Here is a 14,788-nt window from a genome sequence, read left to right as displayed (position 1 = left end):
TGTACTTTGTCTTGCAGTGCGGGAACTCTTCGGGGGCCTATAGACAACTCCCACCCGTGACTTCTTCCCCTTGCTATTCCTTATTTCCACCCAAACTGGTTCCACATCATGAACTATTGCACTTATATCACTACTCACCACTGCATTGATACCTTCCTTTATTAACAAAGTTACCCCACTCCTTTTTCCTTTTTGTCTGTTTTTCCGGAAAATCAGATATGCTTGAATATTGATTTACCTGTCTTGGTCATCCTGCAACCACGTCTCTGTAATAGCTATCAAGTCGTATTCGTTTATTTCTATTTGTGCCGTCAACTCATCTATCTTGTTACAAATGCTGCGTGCATTCAGATAAAGTGCTGTAAGCTTTGACTTTTTAATCATTATTACTCATTCTGGTTCTAATTTCTGCTGCACTCTTATATTTTCTGCCCCTTGTCACACTTTGATTACCGTTCGCCTCTTCACTACCCTACACCTCTGTTCTCGCGTTTCTTTTTGATTTTTTTAAACTTCCCTTCAATTGAATCTTCTCCCCCGCTAATTAGTTTAAAATCCTATCTACAACCCTAGTTATATGATTTGCCAGGTCACTGGTCCCAGCATGGTTCAAATGAAACCCGTCCCAATGGAACAGCTCTCTCCTTCCCCAGTACTGGTGCCAGTGCCCCATGAATCGGAACCCATTTCTCCCACACCAATCTTTGAGCCATACGTTTACCTCTCTAATCTTATTTGCCCTACGCCAATTTGCACATGGTTCAGGTAGTAATCCAGAGATTATTATCTTTGAGGTTCTGCTTTTTAATTTAGCCCCGAGCTGCTCATAGTCCCTCAGCAGAAACTCTTTCCTAGTCCTATCTGTCATTGGTACCTACGTGGAGCACGACAACTGGATCCTTTCCCTCCCACTCCAAGTTCCTCTCCAGCCCAGAAGAGATGTCCTTAATCTTGGCACCAGGTAGGCAAACATCCTTCAGGATTCCTTGTCTTTGCTGCGGAGAACAGTATCTATTCCCCGAACTATGCTGTCCCCTATTACTACTACATTTCTCTTTACTCCACACCGCCCACCCCCCCCCCCCCCCACCACCACCACTTGAATGGCACTCTGAACCTCGGTGCTGTGGTCAGTTTGGTCACCCTCCCTGCAGTCTGTGCCCTTGTCCACACCGGGAGCAAGAACCTTGTACCTATTGGATAACAGCACTGGCTGAGGCTCCTCCAAAGCTAAATTCTGGATCCCCATACCTGCCTCACTCACAGTCACACCCTCCTGTCCCTGACCATGGTCCAAATTTGATGTAATTAATTTAAGGGGTGTGACTGTCTCCTGAAACACAGTATCCAGGTAACTCTCCCTCTCCCTGATGTGTCACAGTGTCCGCAGCTTGGACTCCAGTTCATCGACTCTGAGTCGAAGGTCCTCGAGCAGCCAACACTTGCTGTAGATGTGATCCACACAGGCGTCCACCAGCTCCCACATACTACATCTGCAACACATCGCCTGCCCAGCCATCTCTATTCTATTTAATTAATTAATTTGGATGTTTGATGCTATGTTTGATTTAAATTAACTTGAATTAAAAGTATCTGTTTAAACAATCAATTGTAATTAATACTTCTAGTCCTACTCTGTGTTTATACTCTTATTATAACATTTACTGTTACACTACCATGATTGGAAAAAATTTAATTACCCAGATCCTAATTTGAACCAATACCCTCCCTACTGGTCCTTCTCTATGGTAAATTATAAAATCCACCTTAGTTTTTAGTTTTTATACTAATTAATCGATCAAGTCTTATTTTATATTTAATTAACTAGATTAAATTAAAAGCTTACCGGTGTACTTACCCTGGCCTGTTGTAGAGGGAAGTTGACATGTCGTTGATGAGGTAACACTGAACAGCGACTTCAGACCTGCAGGTGAAAAGTATCACTTGTTTTTTGTAGCAGCCATGCATCAGACCGTGCAGTATCCATCTGAACTTTATCATAGAATATTATGACACAGAAGGAGGCCATTTGGCCCATCCAGGCTGCATCGGCTCTTTCGAAGAGCAGTCCAGATGGCCCCGCTCTTGCCCCATATCCTCGGTTTTTTTCCTCCAAGTATTTGCCTAATTCCCTTTTGAAGGCTATTATTGAATCTGTATCCACTGCCCTATCAGTACATTCCAAATTCTCACTACTCATGGCTCCTCTGATTCTTTTGCCAGTCACCTTAAAGCTGTGCCCTCTGGTTATTGACCCTTCAGACACTGGAAACAGTTTCTCTTTATTTACTCTTTCAACCCCCTTCATGATTTTAAATGCCTCTATCAAATCTCCTCTTAGACTTCTCTGTTCTAAGGAAAACAACCCCAACTTCTCCAGTCTGTCATGTACTGGAACCATTCCAGTAATTCTCTTCTGTACCCTTCCCAAAGCCTCTCACGTCCTTCCCTTGGTTATTTAATCATCTCCTGTCCTCCATCCAGTCACAGACCGCTTCACTTTACTTCTACCAGCCCTTTTTAAATGGATATTAGGGAGCAACGGTGGATTCAGGCACAGATCAGCCATAATCTGATTAAATGGTACTGCAGACCCGAAGGGTTGAATGGCCGTGTCCTGTTCCTATGTAACGGCCCAAGGGGCTGAATGGCCGCCTGTTCCCTTATAATGTAATTCAAATTTATTTTGCGACCAGTTTTTAGACATCATTGCAGATGTCCCTCCTCATGCCTGCTTTTAGTAATTGGCGTAACAGCAGGCACTAACTATTAGTAGGTGTACTTAGACATGGCTAATTAGAGAAGTTGGAATGCTAATTATTGTAGGTGCCCAGAACAGGATTAGGGATCGACCCTGAAAAAGTACTTTTCCTGGGCAGAGTTGGTTGTTATTCAGCACTAAGAGAAAGAACTTGTATTTATACGGTGCCTTAATTGTGATCTCAGCAATCCAACTAAAACTGCTGTCTAGCTGCTGTTCAGTTAAATTTGTTTTATAATACAGCATGAAATCTATATTTGCACGCCACACGGCATGCCATTTGCACTAGAGATGTACAATATTTAGAGAGGTCTTCCGTGGCAACCATTTCAGACAATGTGCTATTATTGATGCACATGTATAAAATCAAAAGATTTCTTCTTTTGTTTCCCCCAACACAGCCTTTCCTGCTCTTAAATGACTGTATCCTACAGTGGCCATGCAATTTACACCGTTTACAACATGCAGTACAGGAGTCCAATGTGATTCCGGTAGGAGTGAATCATCTGCTTTTATCCAGTGTTCTGTAAACATAGAGATTGTCAATTGGGTCATGTACAAACATGCAGGTGAATTGCCAAGTTTTACTCTATACACAGTGTACTTATTGTGTGAACAATTAACTGCTGGTCTTGGGGAGAGGATGTAGGGGGTGGGTGGGGGGTTGGGGAGGAGAGGCACAATCCTGTCTTTATGCTCTTTGTGTTGGTGTCTTAAGTTGCATTCAGTTTGGTTGTACACTAAACCTGTACTACTTAAATTCATTATGAATGGAGTGGTATTGTGGATGAATACTTGACTTAGAGTGGGTGCAACAAAGGTTCGCTAGATTGATTCCTGGAATGAGAGGGCTGTCTTAGGGGAACACATTGAGTAGAATGGGCTTACATGCTCTGGAGAATGAGATGTGTCTTCATTGAAAGGCTGAGGGGTGACCTGATGGAGGTCTTGAAGATTATGACAGGATTTGATGAGGTTGATTTAGAGAAGAAGTTACAACTTGTAGAGGAGACCAAAACCAGGGGTCATAAATCTGACAGTCACCAATAAATTTAAATACAGATTCTTTAACCAGAGAATGGTTAGAATGTGCAACTTGCTACCACGTGGAGTAGTTAAGGGGAATCGCATAGATGCAATTAAGGGGAAGCTGGATAAACACGAGAGAGAAAGGAATAGAAGGGTTCCACTCATCGAGCGAGATGAAGTAGGGTGAGAGGAGGCATGGACCAGTTGGGGTGAATGGCCTGTTACTGTGCTGTACAATCTATGCAATATAAAATTCTTAGAGAGCTTGACAGGGTAGATGCAAAAAGGCTATTTTCCCTGTCCGGAATGTCTAGAACTAGGGGGCACAATCTCAGGATAAGAGGTCAGTCTCAGCCCCCAGGACTGAAATGAGAAATTTGTTCACTCAGGGTTGTGAATCTTTGGAATTCTTTACCCTAGAAGGCCGTGGATGCTCAGTCATTGAGTATATTCAAGACTGAGAACAATAGATTGAATGATAGCATGCACCATTCTAAGGCAAGTATATCCTTGCGTGAAGAGACAAAAACAGCGCACTTACTCGGCATTTGGTTCCACCAAAGCCCCATATAATTGCAACAAGACTTCCTTACTCCTATACTCCAATCCCCTTGCAATAATGACTAACATACCATTTGCCTTCCTAATTGTTTGCTGTACCTGCATGTTAACTTTGTGATTTGTGAACAAGATCACCCAAATCCCTCTGAATACCAACATTTACTAGTGTCTCACCTTTTAAAAATATGATAATGAATGGTGGAGTGGGCTCAAGGGGTGTTTGAAAAAAACATTCTGCTTTTCTGTTCTTCCAACCAAAGTCGATAATTTCATATTTCTGCATATTGGGCAAGGTGGCGGCAGATGGAGCATAAATCACCTAACAGGTTTATATCCTTTCGCAGCCTCTTTGGTTGGTCCTCACAGCCTGCTTTCCTACCCAGCTTTGTATCATCAGTCGACATGGATATATTACACTCAGTCCCCTCATCTGTCATTGATATAAATGGTAGTAATGCACTGGCAGATTTTGTAGTGAGTCATGCTGCTAACCATATAGCTCATAAGTGCTTCTTATCTGCCTAATGAGGACTCAAACCCACATTGGTCAGTTGTCTAATAACCAACTGGTAACTGTCCTTCTTGGAAAGGACGTAAGTGAGGTTGAAGTGACTCTAAGATGACTTGCCAAGCAACTGAATGTTGGAACTGAGTCAACCCTCTGTTTTAGACTTGGTAACCTGATATGTCTGCATTAGTCCAGGACATTGTTGATGAGCCAGCCTGGCTCATTGGCACTTGGAAGGATAAACCTGGCACTGGAAGCTGGAAAACATGTTGCTTACCTTCAGGTAGACCTGCAAGCCTAACTGGCAGAGTAGCTCTGGCAGAGTAGCTCTGGCAGATCAGCAGTGTGAAGCTTACCAGTACTTTTGTGATGGTATGACCCCACAGCTTTCGCCGGTAAAACTTTAGCAGTACCTCTGTGCACACTTGGAAAGTGGGTATCTGAGCTTTGATGCTTGCCAATCTGCATCTTAAATTGTCTGAACGCAGCTGTACTTCTGCAAGGGGGAAGGAGGAGGAAAGAGTATGCACTCCATATTGGGAAATCAAACATTCTCCCTGTAGGGATTTACCAGTAGTTTATTTTGGAGACTCTTGAGGATGTGATTGAGTTCCATGTTGGTGAAGAATGCTGCATTTGAACATGGCATAATGGTTTGACTTCTCAGTGCTCAATGTTCTGCATCATGGAATTGTAGTGCACTAGTTCAAGCATCTAATCCCTCTCCCACTAAATTAGGAACAATATTAATGGCAAGTGAATGTTTCTGGTTACTTGGCTAGGCAGTGGTTAAAAAGAATTGCATGAGAATAGAAGACTGCTGCTTAGTGTTGCTGCACAAGGTGTTGAGGTTAATGCAAATCTTAGTCCTCGTATTGCATTTGGCTACATTTCAAACCTTTCTCTGCAGGCAACAGTCAATATAACTGTTACTCTGATAACTTCCTTGTAGAGAAAAGAGACACCAAACAGCTAGATTCTACCACCATCAATGGCTTGGGGTAAAGCAACTAATTTTGGTAATCTCCGCAAGCATGACCCAAGCTTCTGGTTGCTTGCCATTTCAACACAACCCCCTGCTCTCATGCCCACCTGTCTGACCTTGACCTGCTGCAGTGTTCCAGTGAACATCAACGCAAGCTCAAGGAACAGCACCTCATTTTCCGATTAGGCACTCTACAGCCTTCCGGACTGAACATTGAGTTGAATAATTTCAGAGCATGACTGGCCCTATTTTATTTTATCATATTTTTCTCATGTACCTGCCTTAAACTGGGTTTTTCATGTTTGTGCTTTTGGCTAGGGCTGTTCATTATTCTGTCATTAACACTCTCTCTGCACTAATGCTTTGTCTTTCGCCACACCATTAGCACACTGTCTTTGCCCCATGATATCCTTGTTAGTTAATCTCTCCAGCCCTCTGTCCTATCACACACCTTCCCTTTTGTTCTCTTAGCCCTCTCTTTCCCCCCCCCCCCCCCCCCCCACCAAACACCCACATTACTTGCTTAAAACCTATTACGTTTCTAACAGTTGCCAGTTCTGATGAAAGGTCGCACACCTGAAACATTAACTCTGCTTCTCTCTCCACAGATGCTGCCTGACCTGCTGAGTATTTCCAGCACTTTCTGTTCTTCTTTATAACTTTGGTAATGAATCTTTTTGGTGGCTTTCTGAAATTCAGGTGCACCAGTTACATTTTCACATTTATCTTTCCCGAAAAAGAAGTAGCATCACTATCTGGATTATGTTCAGAATGTGATTCCTTACAGCCAAGCAGGGCATCCTATAGCAGCTGGGGATGAGACAGCAGGGGTTTCTCTCTTCACTTGTCAATACATTAGTTGCATCACAATTAATCTTCAAAACATTTGCAGTGCTGCGTGAAAAAACTTTGGTACCAGATTAATGAATGCAGCAACTTATGAATATGATAGGCCAACAAGATATTTATAATTGTCTTGGAGTCTTTCTGTTGTTTGTTTCAGGCTCATTTTGCTGTCATTACAGCCTGCTTCTTGACTCCAGTGGGAATTTCAGCTGGAGAACATCCAGTGATCTCCAGGTTTATGGAAGAAGCGTATCCATTATATGAATCTCTTCATTCCTACATTACAGCTGTGCCGACACATCAAAATTCCTTCATTGGCTGCAAAGCGATTTGCAGTGTCCTGAAGTTGTGAAGGGCACTATATAAAAGCAAGTCTTTCATTCATTCTTGCTTGCTTTCATCATAAAAATACATTGGCTTCATTTAAACTTGTGATGTTCTATGATTTTAAGTTTCTCACTCTTAAGAATGTCGTGTGGATTGTCTTTATTTAAAACTGCATTCATTTAATTTGGATTCCTGGAGACTAGCATTTGAGTGCGGGCTCCCCATATTTACTTGTGTTAAATTCAGTCATTTCATCCATAGAATTTTGGAATTTTTCATGGGTCTGTGATCCAGTTGTTGGCAAAGGGGACATAACCAGAATCAGTTGTGCAAATACAGGGAACCAGCTCTCAAACATCAGTCTCCCAGAATCAGAACAAAATGGACACCTGTAGGGTTAGAGTTGGTGGGTTTCATGTTCTGGCAATTAATCCATCTTTCATAATTGACATTCAGTTGGGCAGCCCTTAAACCACATCTTCAGAATATGACTAAAATTGGATCCTAATTTAATTTCTCTCAAGAAATTAAAATGCTCACCATCTGAAAAAAATATCTCTATGCGGTGTTAAACTCTTAGAGGGACAATGTTGCAATGCTTTATTCTATGTTTGGTTAGTAGCCTGCTCATTTGTACAAGGTGAGTAAACTACATTTGAGAATGAAAAAGACCATGAAGACTGTTAGCAGCTTTTTATCCAGAGGTCATAGGATGCTTTTCATCACAGAGCAGTTTGTTATTGAGCTTGTAGTCTGTCTAGTTTCAACACTATCATACAAGCCAGTTAATGAGAATAGACTCTCATTGAGCAAAAAACTGACTTTATCCAATAAGTCCGGTTGAGCATAGGTTATTTGAGTTGAAGGAAACTGAATGCTCAGATTAAATTTTAGTTTCTAAAACGACTTGGCTACCAGACCTAAATTTCAGCGGCGTGCCAGTATTTTTGGGGTCACCTGCAGGAGACCAACTTTATTTTTGATTTGTCGTGACTTAAGTCCATTTTCCTTCAAGCTAAGTGCTATATATTTCTAGAATCATCTAGGACACCTTTCTTTTTCCCTTCAACTCCTCCCACAGCCCCCTGCATCTCCACCCCTAGAGTAATCAACTGCAACAGGTAATTTATTACAATAAAGGTGAAAATATGTTGCCAAGCCATCAGTGGAGTGTTTTGAGCCAGAGCATTCACAGAGCCAGTTGTAAAGTGATTGAGAATTTTGTTTGTCAGGCAGTTTGCAGGACTGTTGCACATTATGCAGATCTCCAGTTGGAATGCCAATCACTGCCTGATCAAATGTTCCTTTTGGCAACATGATGCCTTTAAACAAAACATCCATTGACGGGTGTGCTGTGCCACATCACCTAATGCTTGTAAAAAGGATCATTAAAGCAACACTTGGCTCTGCAGATTTCAGAATTCATTGACTGTGCCATGACCCTTGTAGGAAAGTACCCTTATCTGAAAACACTGACTTAGCACACAGATGGAGGGATGTTATGTGATGTTGAGCTGGGGAGATTCTTGTTTGTAGAACTCTCAAATTACAGCTGCGGTGGCACTTTCACCTGTGTCAAAAGGATGAAGGTTCGAGTTCCATTGAGCACAAAGGTGAAAGCTGACACTCTAGTGCAGTAATGAGGAAATGCTGCACTGTCCGAAGTGCCATCTTTCGGATGAGATGTTAAACCAAGCCTGCCCTCTCGGGTGGACGCAAAAGATTCCATGGCACTATTGCAAGAAAGAACAGGGAAGTTATCCCCGGCGTCCCGGCCAATATTTATCCTTCAATCAGTATCACAAAAACAGATTATCTGGTCATTATCACACTGCTGTTTCTTGGAGCTTGCTGTGCACAAATTGGCCGCCCCATTTCCTACATTGGTTTTAAGGAGCTTTGGGACGTCCAGTGTGGCACTATATAAATGCAAATCTTTTTTGTGATCTTGATATATTGCTAAACCTAATAAAGCTGAGTCCCATTTACTGACAGGAACTTATCCAGCTCTCTTGAAACCCATCAGTTTCATGTTCCATCTCCCTACTGATAATCCCATATGTTTAGCACCCTTGTACTAAAGATTATTGCTGGAATTTTCCATTTTCTTCACCCTAATTTTAAATATATAGTCCCTTGTTCCTGAATTCTGTACATAGCCAAAAAACTTATCTGAATTCATGTTTTCCTAGCCCCTCTAATTTTAAACACGTCTATCAAATCACTCCTTATTTCACTCTTTTAAACTGAGAACAACCCTAGATAGGTAACCTCTCCCTACTGCTCCGTTCCATCAGTTCTGTAATTATTCTTGTAGCTCTCCTTTGAACTCCGTCCAATAATTTAATATTCTTTTAACAGGGAGGCCAGAACTCTCGCTGTATGATAGATGTCGCCTCACCAAAGCCAGGTATAATTTTAGGATTATAAAAAAGAAAATACTGGAAATACTCAGCAGGTCTGGCAGCATCTGTGAAGAGAGAAACATAGTTGACGTTTTAGGTCTGTAACCTTTCATCAGAGCAACAAATCAAAGAGCTTGTTGTATTCGATAAGTGTACATTGATAAATCATCATTCCCAATTTTGCATTATTCTCCCTTGGACTCACATTTTCTCCTTTCTCTATCATGCCCACTCTGAGCTCAGTACCTGCTACTTCCTTGACTACTTGATGTCTCTTTAGTCTCCAAAATCCCTGAACAGTAAACTTCAGCTCAGCCAAACTTCTACTGTCCATGTTCTACTTTAAAACCCACCTCGGGTTACTAAGGTTGCCAGTTACCAAGCTTTTTGACACCCCGCCTTCTTAACTCTGCCCATTTTTGTCTAGTCACACCTTTTTGAACTTCCTTGGGATGTTTTTCTTGGCTTTATATAAATGCAGAATTTTAGATATCTTGGCTAGGATTCCATTCATATATTTTGTATTAAAGTTATAAACTGATCCCAACACTGACCCCTGTGGCAAAATACTAACAACCAGCTACCACCCAGATATCTCTTCATGCATCGCCACTTGTTTCTATCGATCAGCTCCTCATGCAGTCCAATACGTTGCCAGTTATTCTATGGGACTGAACTATATATTGGCTATCTCAAGTCAACCGCTGCCCTACAAAATGATTTCTTATACTATCACTCAGTTTTAAATATTTTTTCCACACCCAAGATAAGACTTACAGGTCTTTTTGATGGCTCATCCATAGTATCCCTTTCTTAAAAAAAAAAAGACAATTTCCTACCTTCCAACATTCAGCCCAGCATGTCCAGTAAGCACTGCTAAATATCAGTGAGGGGATTCACAATCACCCAAACCAACTCCTTCAGAACCCTGCAAAGCAAACTCAGAGACCAAGGACTTAACATCTTTGAGCTTTTGTACTTCCCAGTATATTCTGGTTTGTGATTTTAAATGTTTCTAATTTACACCCACCATTAAATTGTATCTTCACTTTTGATATTTCTCTCCTTTGTGAACAGTGTTACATAGCACTGGGTTAGCAACATCCCCATCTTCAGTCGCTACCTCCCCATTGTCATATCCTAGAAATAAAGTTTTGCGTTTATATAACACCTTGCATGACCTTGGGACAATGAAGTTCTGTTGTCGTACAGTTTAGTATAGAAAATGTGGCAGCAGATTTGTGCACAGCAAGTTACGCAAACAGCATTATGTTAATCAGACAGGTTTTTGTGATATTTTTAGTACGGTTCAACTATTTGCTTAACTCTTAACATATTTGAAGGTAGCTTTACTGTTCTCACTAATGTTTTCAGCTATATTATGTTCATGTTCTATCAGCACCTCATCAGCTTGTTATTTGAGTGTGCCTTTACAGATCTATCGTGTCCTTTTCCTGAACACTAAGCTTTCTCCTCCTTTGCAATTGATTTTCTCTAATACATTTAAGCTTTAGAGCCTGCCTTTTTTTTAAACTGCGCAGCATTTGTTAATGACAAAGGATTAAGTATGCGAGTCCAAAAACGAGTGCAACTAATAAAAATGCACCAGAGATAGCCAGAAAACTACGTCAGACCAAGGCAGTGACAAATGTTGAACATTTATAGTTGTACATCTTCCAAGTTTTGAGTAGACTAAGGTCTGGTATCATTGTGTTTATTGATTGTTTTGTTCATTACTGGCATAAAGTCATAATGTGGAACTTCTAGGATGGAAGAATTGCCTCTGTTGGTCAAAGATGATTGTTGTCTAGATATCCTGACTTGACTATCTATTCCTGTGCAGTTTTGTACTTGATGTGCCTCATTTATACATCAGGCTTTAGATCTAATCATATTAATATGATGGTAAGTTGTTTGTATGACTTATTTTAAAGCAGTGATAGTTATTGTTTTGTATTGCTTAATTTTGAAGGTAGATCTCACTCACCTTTTGAGGTGCTTACAAGATGCATGACCAGTCTGAGAGGAGGGGCTTAATGGTGATAGATGCTTCTGACCCAAAAACTATTCTGTCTTCCTCTGTCACTATACTACATGGTCCAACACTTTTCTACCCTTCTCTTGCTTCTGGCATATTTAAAGGTGCCTGTGACTAAAATATATTTTTTGTCTGTACAAGTTTTTTGATTTTTAAATACGTTATTGGAAACAGCACATATAGGGTTAATAATGGTTTTTTTTGGTGGGCTGTTTTGCAAGACAAAATTGCATTTCATTATTGCAAATGAAAGCCAATTAATAGGTATCTAGACATTGGTTTCTATGGAACAGGAGTTTACATGTTGGTGTGGACTGAATGGAGAAGTATTGAGTGTGCTCACTTTATAGTATCTCTAATGGCTAGTCAGAGGTGTTTGATTCCAATTATTACAGATATTTCAACTGAAGAATAAATATTCCACATTGCTGTGAAAGAATGGTGGTCCAATCTTAAAAAATCATAGGCACTAGTTATTGGCAAATAAGGATAGTCGAACAAAAATGTATGGGCAGAATGGGTACACCATAATTGTAATGTAGTAGTTCCAGAAAATAATGCAGTAACTTGACTTATATCATCAGTTACACTGTACCATAATTTGCTGGGACATATGTGCACTCTACCAATACCCTCACCTAAACACAAACATTTGTTTTCATAGTTCTTCCCACCTTTGTAGATTAACGATCGCAGATCTTATGAATTTCTACCTGTTTCCTTGCCACAGCTATTTAGAATGAAAGATAATGGCGCTGGTGACTTAGTTATGCCGTAGTTTATGGCCCGCACATGACTCAGCCTGGGAGACCCACAAAGGGACCATTGTAGAATAAAAAAGTAAAAAAAACTTATTTTGCATGATCACCAGACTTCCAAAAGCCTTTGATATACTTTTAAAGTGTAGTCAATGTTGTAATGCAAGCTACGAGGCAGCTAATATATGCACAGCAAGCTCCCACAAACAGCAATGAAATAATCGCATCATTTGCTTCAGTGATGTTGGCTGAGGGGTAGATATTAGCCAGGATATCAGGGATACCTCCCCTGCTCTTCTTTGAAATAGTGCCACCTGACAGATGGTGCCTCGGTTTAATATCTCTGCGAAAGACAGAACCTCCAACACTGCAGCACTTGTTCAATACTTCATCAGAAGGGTCACCTAGATTCTCTGTTCAAGATCCTAAGTGGAGCCTCAATCCTGCAGACATGAAATTGTTCAGATTTTTTTTTTTCCTAACTTTTTGTTCAGGGAAGTTGTGGGGTGCCCTTACCCTTGGTGTCTCCGGTAGCTGGTTTCACCAAAGCACCATCCAGTAGAGCACACAGATCCTTGTTCCCAAAGTACAGGACCCATTTCTTTGAGTCCTCTTCCGTCATCTCTGTGAAAAGGGGATACACGGACACTGGAAATTACTTTTTACAGCATTTTGCTTTATGCTTTAACTAAAAGTAACTTTTAAAAATTGATTTAAGATGACTTCAGAAGATGCAGCTCACTTACCACACAAGTAGGAGTTCTCAGCAGCTTATAGTGCCGTGTGGCTGGCCTGAGGCATGCACCATTGGCTACACCGTGAATGAGATCCCTGATTCATTATTGACCTTTTCAGCAAATCTTGGCATATTGGGAGGTGATGGAAGATTGCAAATGCCTCATTACGCGCTGTTTTTCCAGCAGATTCCGGCCTATGCCTTGACTGTGGATAACTCTTCAGAGTGAGGGATCGAGTAGGCACTTAGCAATATTTTGCTGAGCTTGTCAATCAAATCTGTTTATTCTTTCTCTTCCAGGCAGATTTATTTTAATTATGGGTGTATTCAGCCATGTTTCTAATTGCCTTTCTTCCCCCTCAATTAGTATTTTGTTTAAGTTTATCTTTAACTATTGGTGGATAACAAATGTGTTGCCAATGTAATTTTAATGTGCATGTCGTGTTTTCACTTTTTAGATTGTTTTCTCTAATCTTACTGATAAAATTCCTAATGTTAATTTGATATTTAAAAATAAAGCTGCGATTAACTAATGGATTAGCTTTGAGGCATGAGGGGTGATGTGTGAGGCTTTAAAAGAAACAGATCAATTTTTCTATAATGTTGCTATGAAGTCTCAGTTGATTTTTAACTAAAAGATGCAGTGCCAATTTGATCTTCATTTCTCAGAGTTCCTATTCTCAGTCATTGTTACTCAAAGCTGCAAGTGTGTTGCCTGCAGTTCCTTTCCATTACAGTTGGTGAATATTACACAGACGGAGAAACAAAAGAGGGAGAGGATAATTAGAGTAAATACTATTTTAAGTGAGGGGAGGATTCTCAATTGGCAGTATTTCAAACTGTTGAAATCTGTGATGGGTACAGATATTGCAGCCTGTTTTATTCTAGGATAGTATTTTTGGATGCATCCAGGTGAAACTTGAACAGGTAGAGGCCAAATAGAAATAGACCAATTCTCTGTGCTGACTTGAACAGTGAATGAGTCACTCTTCATCCTCTGGCATACATTGAACTCTCAATGTAAGGATCTTATGTTTTTTTAGAAACTTTGTGCAATTTTCTGAAATATTTATAATTGATGGCAGACAGATTGATAGAGCGCTGCTATACATGAAGGCTGTGTGATGTAGAACTGCGCAGCTTGCAGCCCTGTCACATTGCATAGTTACAATAACCTAATTTAGGAAGTAGGAGAGGGTTTCTGAACTTTTGTTCAGTTGGTAGACTCTCCATAAGCGTCTGTGACTGCACACAAGGAGGGTGGTGAGGGATCTCACCTCAAGATTGCTTCTGCATGTGAGAGAGTAGGGGGGAGTCTTTCCTGAGGCGCATGTATGTGCACACATACAACAGGTGTCTTTCCTAAAGATGCTTTGTTCTTCTACCTTGCTTATTTAAGGTATCACGATTTGGGGGAAGGGAAACCAAGAGAAGCATCTCAGTAAATTGCATGGAGGTATTCATCCAAAGTATTGGTATCAGTGGTTCCCTTCTTACAACAACAACTCGCATTTATATAGCAAATTTAACCTACTAAAATGTCCCAAGGTGCTTCACAGGAGCATTTTCAAACAACATTTGATACCAAGCCGCATGAGATAATCAGGTCAGATGACCAAAATCTTGGTCAGAGTGGTAGGTTTTAAGGAGCGTTTTAAAGGAGAAAAGAGAGATGGAGAGGCTTAGAGAGGAAATTCCAGCGCTTAGGGCCTTGGCAAACGAAGGCACTGCTGCCAGCGATGGAGGGATTAAAATTGGGGATGCTCAGAAAGCCAGAATTGGAGGAGCGCAGATATCGTGGAGGGTTATAGAGCTGGAGGAGATTTGAAAAGCA

General features: G+C 40.8%; 1 protein-coding gene across 10 annotated transcripts in view; it reads left to right on the top strand.

Moving 5' to 3' along the window:
• znf592 (zinc finger protein 592) overlaps positions 1-14,788 on the top strand; it is a 158,423-nt gene that overhangs the window by 79,641 nt on the left and 63,994 nt on the right. The window contains exons 3-4 of one of the 10 annotated variants that reach the window (XM_068015389.1): positions 3,163-3,330; positions 6,848-7,058. The exons of 7 other annotated variants lie outside the window; for them this stretch is intronic. The gene's annotated coding sequence lies outside the window, so the exon portion shown is untranslated. Of the gene's footprint in view, positions 1-3,162; positions 3,331-6,847; positions 7,059-9,373; positions 9,428-14,788 lie in introns of those variants that run through there. 2 more of the 10 variants (XM_068015388.1, XM_068015390.1) reach the window with 2 other exon arrangements.

The sequence above is a fragment of the Heterodontus francisci genome, chromosome 35 (genome assembly GCF_036365525.1).
Source record: "Heterodontus francisci isolate sHetFra1 chromosome 35, sHetFra1.hap1, whole genome shotgun sequence".
NCBI lineage: Eukaryota > Metazoa > Chordata > Chondrichthyes > Heterodontiformes > Heterodontidae > Heterodontus > Heterodontus francisci.
Note: the sequence above shows the minus strand (reverse complement) of the source record. Positions and strands in the feature narration are given on the sequence as shown.